The 12,720-nt window shown below is 41.3% G+C and overlaps 1 protein-coding gene across 2 annotated transcripts in view; it reads left to right on the forward strand.

Annotated features, from left to right (window-relative positions):
- Positions 1-12,720, forward strand: part of LOC122564373 (E3 ubiquitin-protein ligase RNF144B-like) — an 83,142-nt gene that overhangs the window by 25,333 nt on the left and 45,089 nt on the right. Inside the window, exon 1 of one of the 2 annotated variants that reach the window (XM_043719155.1) lies at positions 7,811-8,310. The exons of the other annotated variant lie outside the window; for it this stretch is intronic. The gene's annotated coding sequence lies outside the window, so the exon portion shown is untranslated. Of the gene's footprint in view, positions 1-7,810; positions 8,311-12,720 lie in introns of those variants that run through there. 2 annotated transcript variants of the gene reach the window in all.

Consider the following 12,720-nt stretch of genomic DNA (forward strand, 5'->3'; position numbering starts at 1 on the left):
TTCCTTCCTTTTTTCGTCCCCTCTTTTTTTTTCTCACTCTTCTCTCCACCCCACCCCTTTCACACAACCTGCATGCAAGCAGAAAACTCTCTATGTAAATATTAGAGCAACTCCCTCCAACTTATTATTCTGGCTGCTGATCCAGTTCGTAGTCACCAAACCTAAAAAAAAGACCAATGTGCTTTTCTGCTGTACTCTTAGTAATGTTCCAGCTTTCTCTGCTGTTAACCATTTCATGATTGCAATGCCTTTTGTGCTAAGATAATATCTTTTAAGATCTTCTCATTTGTGTGTTAATTATACCAAAATTTGATGAACAGATTGGTTCCAGAAATTCAGACGTGCCTTTATCACGCACAAATTTGTTTCCTCACAACTGTGAAACAAAACTGACCTTGCTTCCTAAGCGTTTGCTTTAGTATACCTGTAATCTTTACTTTGCATTGCTACATACACACCCACATTTCTTGTCACATTTTCACAATATTTCCAGTCACTATTTATTTGAAGTTAGGCAGAACTTAATCGACACAGCAGGGAGCCAAGGAACATAGTGCCGACTCCACATTTTAGGGCATTTGCTGGAAGCGCATTGAGATCAAATTCTTCTCAGATACTTGCTTGTCTGCCATTGGGCTTTCCAACTGCTGTGAATAGAATTTCATCCTGAAAAGCCTGATGTGATGGCATGTACTGCTTTAGAGAGGTTCTGATTAACCAGAGGCTGGCAGCTCCCCAGTACCCACCATGATGATCACCGCGGTGTGGCCAATGTCACAGATTGATAGAGTCCCAGGTTTCAGGTTAGTGGGACAGGTTGACTAGGGACAGACAGGGAGGCCCCAGCAAAGGGAGCAGAGCGGTTGGTTGTTTTACTCTCTGTTGTCCAGGGGTTTTGAGAGAAAATGTGAAAGTATTTTCTTAGGGGTCTTATAGCAGGGAAGAGAGATTGAGACCTGGGCATGGACAGCCTTTGCTTGTGAAGTTCAGGGGAGCACCTCTGCTCCTGACCTCAAACAAAAATAGATTTAGAGTGTAGTGCTGGAAAAGCACAACAGGTCAGGCAGCATCCGAGGAGCAGGAAAATCAAAGTTTCGGGCAAAAGCCTTTCATCAGGAACAAAAATAGGTCATTTGTTTATTTAAGGTCCTCTTTGCCCTTCATCTGGCTGCTGACCTGCATTACTTGCTATGATCCCAGCTGATGGTAATACTGGACCAGCCAGGTTGCAGAATGATACCCAGCTTGATAGATCATATGGTTAATTATTGCACTTGGTTACCATGATGCTTAGTCACTGAAAGATATTCAGACGAGGCTACAGATATTCTTTAACAACTGACATATGTTTATTACACACAGGGCCGGGGGAGGTGGGGGAAATTGTGCAACTGTTGAATTAGAAATTGCTTAATACAAATAGCAAAACAAAGTTTTACCCGGTTTCTGAACGCTATCCTTTTACAGATACTCATTTCTAGAGAAATATCATTCCTTTCTCAACTCTTTAAATATTACTTAACTGATTCTTCACAATTTTTTTTCTTGGACTGTGGAAGCAGTTTTCCGATACCTTTCTGAGTAAGCTGGTATGAACCTGTCACAATTTTGATGATCTAAACTTTCTCCATTCTAACAATTTGAAGACTTCTGAGCAAGCTCTGTTCAATTTAGCAACTCTACGAACTAACAATACTTTTTGGCTTTGATGACCTTTCGGTCTTTTTTTCCCCTACATTTAGCAACATAAATGTGCCAGCATTAAGTTTATAGGTGTCCTGCCAGGCGCTTCCTGATATCACATGCCTTCTTGGATTTGATGTATTTGACTTTTTTTCTGTTTTTCTAAAAAAAAATCACTACTGTCACAAAAAGCGAGTGGGGAAAAAGTGAGGACTGCAGATACTGGAGAGTGAGACATGAAACGTTTGGCACTGTAAAAGTACCATCGAAAAGTACCATGAATCCATCGAATTCAGCACCGCCTTCCTAACCTGCAATCTTCTTCCTGACCTCTCCGCCCCCACCCCAGTCTGACCTATCACCCTCACCTTGACCTCTTTCCACCTATCACATTTCCTACGCCCCTCCCCCAAGTCCCTCCTCCCTACCTTTTATCATAGCCTGCTGGACAAACTTTCCTCATTCCTGCAGAAGGGCTTATGCCCGAAAAGTCGATTCTCCTGTTCCCTGGATGCTGCCTGACCTGCTGCGCTTTTCCAGCAACACATTTTCAGCACTGTAAAAGTACAGCAGGTCAGGCAGCATCTGAGGAGCAGGAGAGTCGAGGTTTCAGCCATGAGCCCTTCAGCAGGAATATGGTGGGAGGAGGGGGCAGAGAGATCTGTAGGGGAGTTGGGGTGGGGGGAAGGTGGCTGGGAAGGCGATAGGTGGATAGTAGTGATAGGTTGGTCGGTGGGTAGGGTGAAGTGGATAAGGTGGGAAGGAAGATGGACAAGTCAATAGGGTGGTGCCAAGTTGGAGAGTTGGATCTGGGATGAGGTGGGGGGTGATGGGAGATTTGGAAACTGGTGAAGTCGATGTTGATGCCATGTGGTTGAAAAGTCCAGAGATGGATGATGAGGCGTTCTTCCTCCAATTGTCAGGTGGCTTTGATTTGACAGTGGAGGAGGCCCAGGGCTCCACCACCAAAAATATATTTTCCTCCCCACCCTTATACGCATTCCAGAGAGACTATTACCTCTGTGACTTCCTCGTTAGGTCCACGACCCCACCCTCCACACCCGACACCTTCCCTTACTGCTGCAGGAGATATAAAACCTGCATCCTCACCTCCGTCCAAGGCCCCAAAGGATTTTTTTCGCATCCAGCAGATATTTTCACGCGCACCCAAACCGGGGAGATAGGACGCCAACTCGTGGAGCTTTTCAGGGAACATGTCTGGGACACACGCACCAAACCACCCCACCACCTTGTGGCCGACAATTCCCCTTCCCACTTCCCCAAGGAGATGCAAATCCTGGGCCTCCTCCACTGCCAATCAAAGTCACCCGACGCCTGGAGGAAGGACACCTCATCTTCAGTCTTCGGACCCTTCAACCATACGGGATCAATGTTGATTTCACCAGTTTCCAAATATCCCCACCTGCAACCCCATCTCAGATCCAACCCTCCAACTTGTCACCACTCTCTTAACTTGTCCCACTTGTCCACCTTCCTTCCTATCTATCCGCTCCACCCTCCCAGCGACCTATCAATAGTATCCCCCAGCTGCATCCACGTTTGCCTTCCTAACTACTCCCCCCCCCCGCCTCCCCAGATCCACCCCACTCCCCTATTTATCTGTCACCCCCCTTACCTCTCCACGTTCCTGATGAAGAGCTTATGTCCAAAACGTTGAGTCTCCTGCTCCTCAAATGCTGTCTGACCTGCTGTGCTTTTCCAGCGCGAAACTTTGCGTCTCTTTTTCCAGCATCTGCAGTCCTCACTTTCTTCCACTCGCTTATAGAGTCTGTAAAGGGATTTGGTTAGGCTATGTGTTATTTGCATATTATTTTCCTATGTTTCTGTCATTAGCAAATTTAGGAATGATGTAACAGCTCACTTGCCAAGATGGAAATGGATTTGCTCCACTTGAATTGTTTGCTTACCCTGTTCCTTCTGTGCAGAGCTAGAGCTAAAATTCTCTCCCAGCTAATTTCCAGATGCTGCAATAAAATTATGAGACTTTTCTCTTCCAGCATGCAACTTTTCAATGTGTTTAAATCCTCAGCAAACTTCTCCACCATGTAAATGTAGCTTTAATTCTTGCCCTTCCTACTAGTTGTTTACACCCTCACTCAAATATGGTGAGTTTGAAAAATGTCGTTTTCCAATTGTACAATAGCGTAAGTCTTAACTATTTGAGTGTATGTTGAGAAATCGTGCTTGCACAGTCCACAATTCTCTGTTCATTATTTTGAGAATCCTAAGCTGCACGCTTGTGACTTCCTGACTTGAATTTTGATGGGTGAGGCTGTGGCATGGATTCAGCTTCACAAATATTTACCTGTACAGGAGTGCCCTCCAGTGACAGGATGCATCCTCAGAACCCCAGAGCTTTTGGAGAGGGCCAACTATTCGTTTACTTGCATTTTTCAGTGGTTATAATCTGTAAATCAAACCATATTTATAGGCACTTAGGACATTGAACCAATTATGAAAGAAATTAAAATTGAGCTAAAAATGTTCTTCTCATTTTAAGACTCAATTCACTTCAGAGAATTTTCAAGAAATGTTGTAATATTTTATATTTGGATAAGTTATGGCACTTCTGTGGCAGGTGGGACTTGAATCCAGGCTGGCCTCAAGGCAGGGACACTAAACTGTCCACAAGGGCCCACCTTTTATTGTTTGAAAGAGCAGCATGTAGCTGTTTGAAAGAGAAATATTACTGCTGGGGAGTAGGGAGGCTAACTGGAGAATAGATTTGTCTTGTGAAGCTCATGGTGACAAATTACTAAAGTGGATTTGAAGCATCATTTTAAAATAATGGAATTTGGCTTAGGAATGCGATTTTCTCCTGATTTTCCTCTTTGGTCAGATAGAGCAGCTTTGATGCTTAAAAGAGCACTATTACAGGTAGTTCTCCTATAACGTGGTAGTTGTGTTCCCGTGCGACATAGTGTTATAGAAAATCGCCCAATATAAATAATGGGGGCTATGGGAAAAACCGGGTTAGGGGCGAACCACCAAAAATCAAAACGAAAACACTAGTTAGCCTAACACAAACAATAGCACAGCCTAAGTAAATCTTTAAAGCATATATTTTAATGAAATAATATGTAAATTTAACACTAAAATCGCTGACTAGAGCACTGTACCTTTTCATGAAGGTCTTCCTCAGAAAGTGCATGAGCTGACTGACCACATGATGCCACGCGGAAGTCCAGTACTCCTCAAGATTCTCACCCAGTTTGGAATGCAGTTCCTTCTAAATATAGACTACGATTCCCAGTTTCAAGCTAAGTTTCAAAGCTTGCAGAGCTGATTGCTTTACTGTTTTAGCTGAACACACTGAATTTGCATTTTGCACGCAGAGGATCCTGAGACTGGGATTTGCTCTTCAGCTAGTGCCCATGATAGAATTGCACAACAGGTGATCGCTGTATCAAAGAAAGGTCCACAATTCACCGATCGCGTTTAACAAATGTGCGTTATAGGAGAACTACTTGTACTGGGTTTTGAATTCCATATCTGCAGGGGTGGAAAATTGGTACAGTGGATTAGCCATAGATCAGAAAAGCAAATCAAATGGGTACATAAATCCATTGTCGTCTACATGGAATTTCTCTGCTTTAATTTTTTAAATCTACACAGTAGCATTAGGATTATTTTCATGGCAGGCCTCCAAACACTACCTTAGTTGCCCTTCTTAATATTTAAAGCCAAGCAATAAGAGTTAGTGAGCACATCGCTCTGGCAGAATCATAACCAAACCTAACCTTTTTCTCATCTGCCCTTCATGTACATGAGTCTTCGAACAGGATGTACTAAAGAGTAAATTTAACTCGACAGAAAGGTGGGTCGGTGGGTGGTTGTGTATTAATAATTGCATGGTCTATTATGCCCAATTAGGGTTAGTATACATATGTGGCTCTAGAAAATAAATTGAAGGAATTCATGTTTAACGTCACATGCATACTATTTGTATATTGAGATACTGATCTTGAGAATCTAAGGTTGTGGATGTCTGCACATGCACTGTCTCTAAGGTTGCTTGCTCCATGTCTCTACAGAAGGCTGTTCAATCTTAATATACTGCAACACTCTTATGGATGGTAGGTTATCAAAACACCTTTGGATGGTAGGTTATCAAATTCAGCACGCTCGTGTTGCATTTAAGATACCTCACTTCACATGCTCATTCTAGACTGGTGTCTTTCTGTCTGAGTCATGTCATCAGTTAATTTAATCATGATTTATATCAATCTCGTTATACTATGTTCCCCCACAGTTTTTTTTCTACTTGATATTCATTATTCCAGTAGTTTACTGCTATTTAATTCAATTTTGCAATCATTAGCATCATTAATACCGTTATTGCTGCTATCAACGTGATCACCATCTCCCTTTACCCACTCAGAATCTGAATCGTACAGTTCAGGGAAATTAGACTAGATGACCTGAGCAAAGTTTCTTCAGTTCAACAGTAAGGTGCTGGTGTTGTACCTCTCTGTCCACTATGTGATGCATTAAAGACAAGACTGTCCCACTTCTTGTCATAATCATACTCAATATCACGTCTTAGGTCGAGCTAAATCAATATCTTTTTGATCCTCCTGAGCATCCCTTCGGATGTTCTGATAATATAAGATCTCATTTGATTGGTTTTTCTGATGAGCGTAGCTTTTGACTTCCTGCTTCTTCAGCAGACTTTCAGTTTCCGGCTTAAATGTCAGTAGTTTTTGGTCTGTGCCTGAAATTATAGCACTTCTTGCTTTTTGCAGAGGCGTTTCTCTTGTTGTTTTACCTTCTTGTGGTCATTAGAGTCTATGTTTGGCTCGATATAGCTTTGGTTTTGTGTTCTGAAACTGGTACACCAGTTTTTTAACCTCCGCCCTATTAACACTAGCAAGTATCCATAATTCTTGTGGTGCTCTGTAAATGGATTGAATTCTCAAGTGTCAGTGAATTCACCAAGCTTGACTGTTGGCTCTATTTTTCCATATGACTGAGGATGGGATGAGAACTTGTCATCTGATTGGATTCTGGTCTCCCTAGTGAAATCCTGAAATCCTCTTTCACAAAGGGAGGTCCATTGTTTGATACAAAATCTATCAGGAAACCAAATCTCATAAAAATCCATTTCCATTCTTCTATCCATGAGTCAGCCATGTTTGAATGAAATGTTGCCACTTCAATCTATCTTAATCATCAGCTACAGGTCATTCTGCGATAACATGATAGTTGCATTCCTCTGCCACCCTGCGTTATAGAAAACCACTATAGAAAATCACGCTGTACAAGATCGCGATAGAAAATTGCCATACCCGTTAAGTAGAAAGTTTGCATTATCCAAACAGCTTACGCAATTCGTCAACTGCATTATAGCCAATTGGCTATAACAAAGTGCATGTTCTACCAGAACAACATGTATTTCAGTGCTAAAGGTACTTGCATGTGAATAAGATGTACTTTTCATTATCCTGGAATATTGGAGATAGGGCAGACTAACAAGATTGGCCAAATGGCCTCCTTCTGCACTATAAACAATTGTGTCAGCATTTTAACTTGGTGCTAATCCTTTGCTCACAATTCTGCATATTGGTTGATTATTTAAATAGAAACAATGCTGTCTTGAACGTTTAAGTGAGCCTGCATCCAATACTTTGCCAGGCAGTTGATATCTTAAAAAGCTTTTTCACACTGAGTACTTCTCACCTTGCTCAAGCCTCTTTGTCAAAGCACGTTAAAATCATAGCTGCTGGTTCTTGATTTGGTTTAAGGGTGGAACTAATCTCTCTCCACTTTTGCCAGACCATCATGATTTTGAAAACTGTTTAAAGATCCTCTTAACCTTGTGTTCTCTGAGGAAAACAGTCCCAACTACCCAATCTTTTCTCATATAACTGAAGTATCGCACCCCAGAACCATTATTGTAAAACTTTTCTGCCTTCAATCACAGCCATCCTATGTTGTGGTGATCAGAACTGTACACAATACACTAGCCGAGTTCTAACCAATGTAATATTGACCATCCTTGAGGCATTACGAGACAACCACTCTGCGTGAAGGACTGAAATAACGTACAAACCAAATTTGGTAGGGTGGAAATTTCCATTTCTTGACGTTACAAAGATCAGTTTGGTATTTTATGCCTACCTATATACTTTGTCATTTTTCCAGATGACTAATGGATTTATTGACCAATTGTACAGTTGGGGAGAATACAACTCCAGACCTTTGTACCATATTTCATTCAGTAACATAACTGCAGAACTACATATAGAAATAATTGCTGGCCATCTCCTCTCAAATAAAACTTTGTTTAGAATCAATTACAAAGGTTATTGTAATCTCAAGTTACTGAGATATATCCAATTACTGGAGGGCATACCTGTATAAGTAAATATTTGCTAACCATGTTCCTGCCAGAGCCTCACCCATTGAAAATTGTTAGGAGGCCACGGGGATTTAATTCCAGGTTGCATTTTTTTTTGCGCCTTTCCTTTTACGAATATGTTTTGTTATCTTTAGCTAGTTAGGTGAAATATGTTAATATATTTGAGGTTTTTTTTCTAGTTTTCTATTGCTGTTGTTGCTCCCCTTGCACTGATTGGAGAATTGAAAGTTTCAAAAGGATAGAACGTAAGTACAAAGGAAAAACACATTGAAGTAACTGAAGAAACAAATATCAAAAGAACATAGGCAAATTAATTGTATTTGCAGATGAGATCATACAGCATGTTTTCCTATTATTCTCAGGTGTAAGACATTTGAAATTGTGCAAAGGTGCAACAGAAAAGGGACAAAACTGGCATTGTGGCCAACTCCTACCTCACTGACCTAACTTCCCTCTCCCAATAACCCTGTCACTGGACACTCCACCACCACCTCCTGTAAATGATGCTGGGCCTGCAGGGGCTGGGATCCAGATGCCTCTGTTTGTGCTGCCTACAGGGACAACCAGCTGAAGATTGGTGATTGACCCTAAGGACAAATTTGGCCCTGATTGTGGCCAGTTGAAGCTCCATCTCCCACGAATTTGCTTATTGGCTGAAGCTTTTAGTAAATTACATCTTTCAGTCTTATTTTCCAATTGCTAAGCTTTGTAGTGCCACAATGGCAGTCCTGCAGCATTATTATCCATAATGTCTTAGATAGTGAAGGGTATTCACCTTGCTTATGGAAGTCCTTCTGGGAGCCCTGCTATAAATACATAATGACTCTGACCTAGGACATTTAACCTAGGAATGGCTGGTGGACTGATGGTTCCATCCTGACCCTGAAGTGATGCATTTAGAAGTACACCCAACCTCAAGCAGTAGCTTGATTGGAAATGGACTGATAGCGAATGAATAGTAAATAACATCCTGTGAACCATAGGTAGAAAACTCAAACATGAAAATTCTGAACAAAATATTGAGAAAAGCTAGTGGCAAGTGAATCCTTCAACTGATGATCAGAGAAGAGATTGCATTGCAACACACCCTTTCATTGTGAAACTTGATTGGTTTGGTGGTTAACTCCTCTAATTTCGATAAATTTGCTGCTCTGCATTCCAACTTTGTCAACGCTATACAAGTGTCTGTAGGCAAATTCCTTAAGCGGAACAGAAACCACAAAAGGTTAATTGACGTTAAATACTGAGTGCATCCAAGGAGCAGGAGAATCGACGTTTCGGGCATAAGCCCTTCTTCAGGAATTATGCCCAAAACATCGATTCTCCTGTTCCTTGGATGCTGCCTGACTTGCTGCGCTTTTCCAGCAACACATTTTTCAGCTCTGATCTCCAGCACCCGCAGTCCTCACTTTCTCCTAGTTAAATACTGAGTGTAATATTAATTGTCATGATCCTCATTTCAAAGCAACATACTGCAGATGCTTGAAAGTTGTGAAACAAACAACACAACGATGGAGAAACTCAGCAGATCTGGCATAAGCTGTGAAGAGGAAAACAGAGTTAACTTTAAAGTTCAGTGACCCTACTTCAGAAACTACTCTGAAGAAGAGTCATACCAGACTTGATGTTATTTCTGTCGCTCTCTCCAAAGATGTTGCCATAGTTGCTGAGTTTCTCCAGCACTCTGTGTATGTTTTAAATCTTCACCGACCAAGAGATGGTAAGGGAGCATGTAGAGCTTTTAAAAAGTTATAATGTTTTTCAATTTTTTTCCTCTCTAGAATGTATGCATCATTAATTCTTTGGGAACAATTCTCCGCCATGATTCTTTAGTTGTGTTGGTTAGTGAGTAAGCTTTATAATTATGATAGAGAGGGAAGTGAAATGACTGGTGATTCTGATTCTTCTGTGACATAATAAAGAACTCTTGCTGTTTCTTCTCTTTTGAAGATAATTATAGTGTCAAGACTATTTACTTCCAGCATTGCAACATTAGTAATCTCTCCTACCTCCGTATAGGTGCTGCTGCTGAATTGTCTGTAAACTTGAACTGATCGAACGTTCTCTTGCCTGTATACTAATTCTCATCAAATCCCTTTCAATTATCAGCCTTGTGCTCCTTGACCTATATTGACTGGGCTTGCCTTGCATCGATTTTAAATTCTTATCTTTAAAAGTTCCTTCATGACTTGGCCCTCCCTCCCTGTAACCAACTACAGTCATAGAGTCCTGGAGATGTACTGCTTGGAAACAGACCCTTCGGTCCAACCTGTCCATGCCGATCAGATATCCCAACCCAATCTAGTCCCACCTGTCAGCACCTGGCCCATTTCCCACCAAAACCTTCCTATTTATATACCCATCCAAATGCCTCTTAAATGTTGCAATTGTACCAGCCTCCACCACTTCCTTTGGCAAATCATTCCATACACGTACCACCCTCTAAGTGAAAACGTTGCCCCTTAGGTTGCTTTTATATCTTTTCCCTCTCACCCTTGTAAATCTTTTCTGAACCCTTTCAAGTTTCACAACATATTCCCTTTAGGAAGGAGACCAGAATTGCATGCAATGTTCCAACAGTGGCCTAACCAATGTCCTGTACAGCCGCAACATGACTTCCCAACTCCTGTACTCAATACTCTGACTAATAAAAGAAATCATATCAAACACCACCTTCACTATCCTATCTAACTGTGACTCCACTTTCATGGAGCTATGAACCTGCACTCCAAAGTCTCTTTGTTTAGCAACACTCCCTAGGACCTTACCATTAAGTGTATAACTCCTTCTAAGATTTGCTTTCCCAAAATGCAGCACCTCACATTTATCTAAATTAAACTCCATCTGCCACTTCTCAGCCCATTGGCCCATCTGATCAAGATCCTGTTATAATCTGAGATAAACTTCTTTGCTGTCCAGTACACCTCCAATTTTGGTGTCATCTGCAAACTTACTAACTCTACCGCTTATGCTCACATCCAAATCATTTATATAAATGATGAAAAGTAGTGGACACAGCACCGATCCTTGTGGCACTCCACTGGTCTCAAGCCTCCAGTCTGAAAAACAACCCTCCACCGCCACCCTGTGTCTTCTACCTTTGAGCCAGTTCTGTATTCAACCTTCCAAGATTTCTGTGCTCCTCCAAGTCTGTGTTCTTGCATAAATCAAGATTTTTATCAATTGCAACATCAGCAATTTTGCCTATCGCTACTTAGACTCTAAACTTTAGAATTCTCTCTTTAAGCACACTCCATCCCTCCACTACTTTCTCCATTTTTAAGACATCATTTCAAACCGAGGTCTTATGACAAATGTTTGGTTGCCTGTTATACAATTTTCCTATGTGTCTCAATGTTCACTTTTGTTTAACATTCCACATGTTTGAGAGGGATGTTATATTGTTGCAGCTGTATAAATGAAACTTGTTATTCATTACTGCCTACCTGAGATCTGCCAGTTCTAGTCAGAGTTTAATTTGAAACTCATGAAGTCTGTGTGGATCATTTGTACATACTGTATAGTATATTTGATCATGGAAGTCCACTTCACTAAACGACAAATCATATCATTCAATGTTTTTGTTTAACCAGAAGTTTTGGGTTACAGTACTTCAAACAAAATATGGGTCTTTTATTACATGGTTTCTATGGTCAATAACCTTGGAGAAGAACATAGACTGAAGAACAAAGGAAATATCTTCATTGTTTAAACTGAATCTTTAAAGTACATACACTCGGTGGTGGTGGTGATGGAGGCAGGGTAATGGAATGTGAGCAAGTGAGATCTGGAATTGCACATTAGAATGAATGAGCAATTGGTCAAAATGTAGTACTGTTACATTGCCCTTCTCCCTCTAAATAGCAATGCATGTTAGAGCATCATCCTTTCACTACTGGGACTCAAGTTTGATTAGTGATTGTAAGGCTTATGTAAATAAGTTTGGAGACCATCTGAGCTAGCTGTCAACTGAATATATGCTCAATAGAAAATTTATGCAATGTACACACTAACACTAAGCTAAGGGAACACAGCAGTCACTTGGCCAGGAGGGGGTGACATGAGCACCCTGTGGCAGGCAGAGATGGATTCATTGAAGTTGACTGGAATTTGTTCTCACTGTACTACAGAGAAACAAGGTGTTTGGTGAGTCTCTTGTACAAGGTCTTTTTACAGTATGCATAATGGTGGTACAATTAACCAAATATAATGAAGTGAACGTAAATGAATAATTAAAAGTCACTCGCTAAGGATGGCAGTTGAGATGATGTTATAGTACGTAGGAGCTCCTGTATACTGTTGTGATTGATGGCAAGCACTTCTGCAGTGACTGTTTCAAGCAGTTTTTCAAGCTGAGCAACTTTGGCTCAGAGTTTGAACTGGAGGCTGAACCATAAACACTGCCACGCATCAGATACAGGGAAGGTTACTTGGATTCTTTTGTATGAGGAAGTAGTCATTTTATTTGGGATAAGTACTTCTGAACTGGAGGCAGGTTGGGGGGGGGGGTGCCCAGAGTACAGCATTGTCAGTTTTTAAGGTTCTTCAGCCTGTTTGGGGGACTACAAATGAATGAGCAGCCCAGAGGGTGGTACGTGTATGGAATGAGCTGCCAGAGGAAGTGGTGGAGGCTGGTACTATTACAGCATTTAAGA

The sequence above is a fragment of the Chiloscyllium plagiosum genome, chromosome 29 (assembly GCF_004010195.1).
Source record: "Chiloscyllium plagiosum isolate BGI_BamShark_2017 chromosome 29, ASM401019v2, whole genome shotgun sequence".
Taxonomy (NCBI): Eukaryota; Metazoa; Chordata; class Chondrichthyes; order Orectolobiformes; family Hemiscylliidae; genus Chiloscyllium; species Chiloscyllium plagiosum.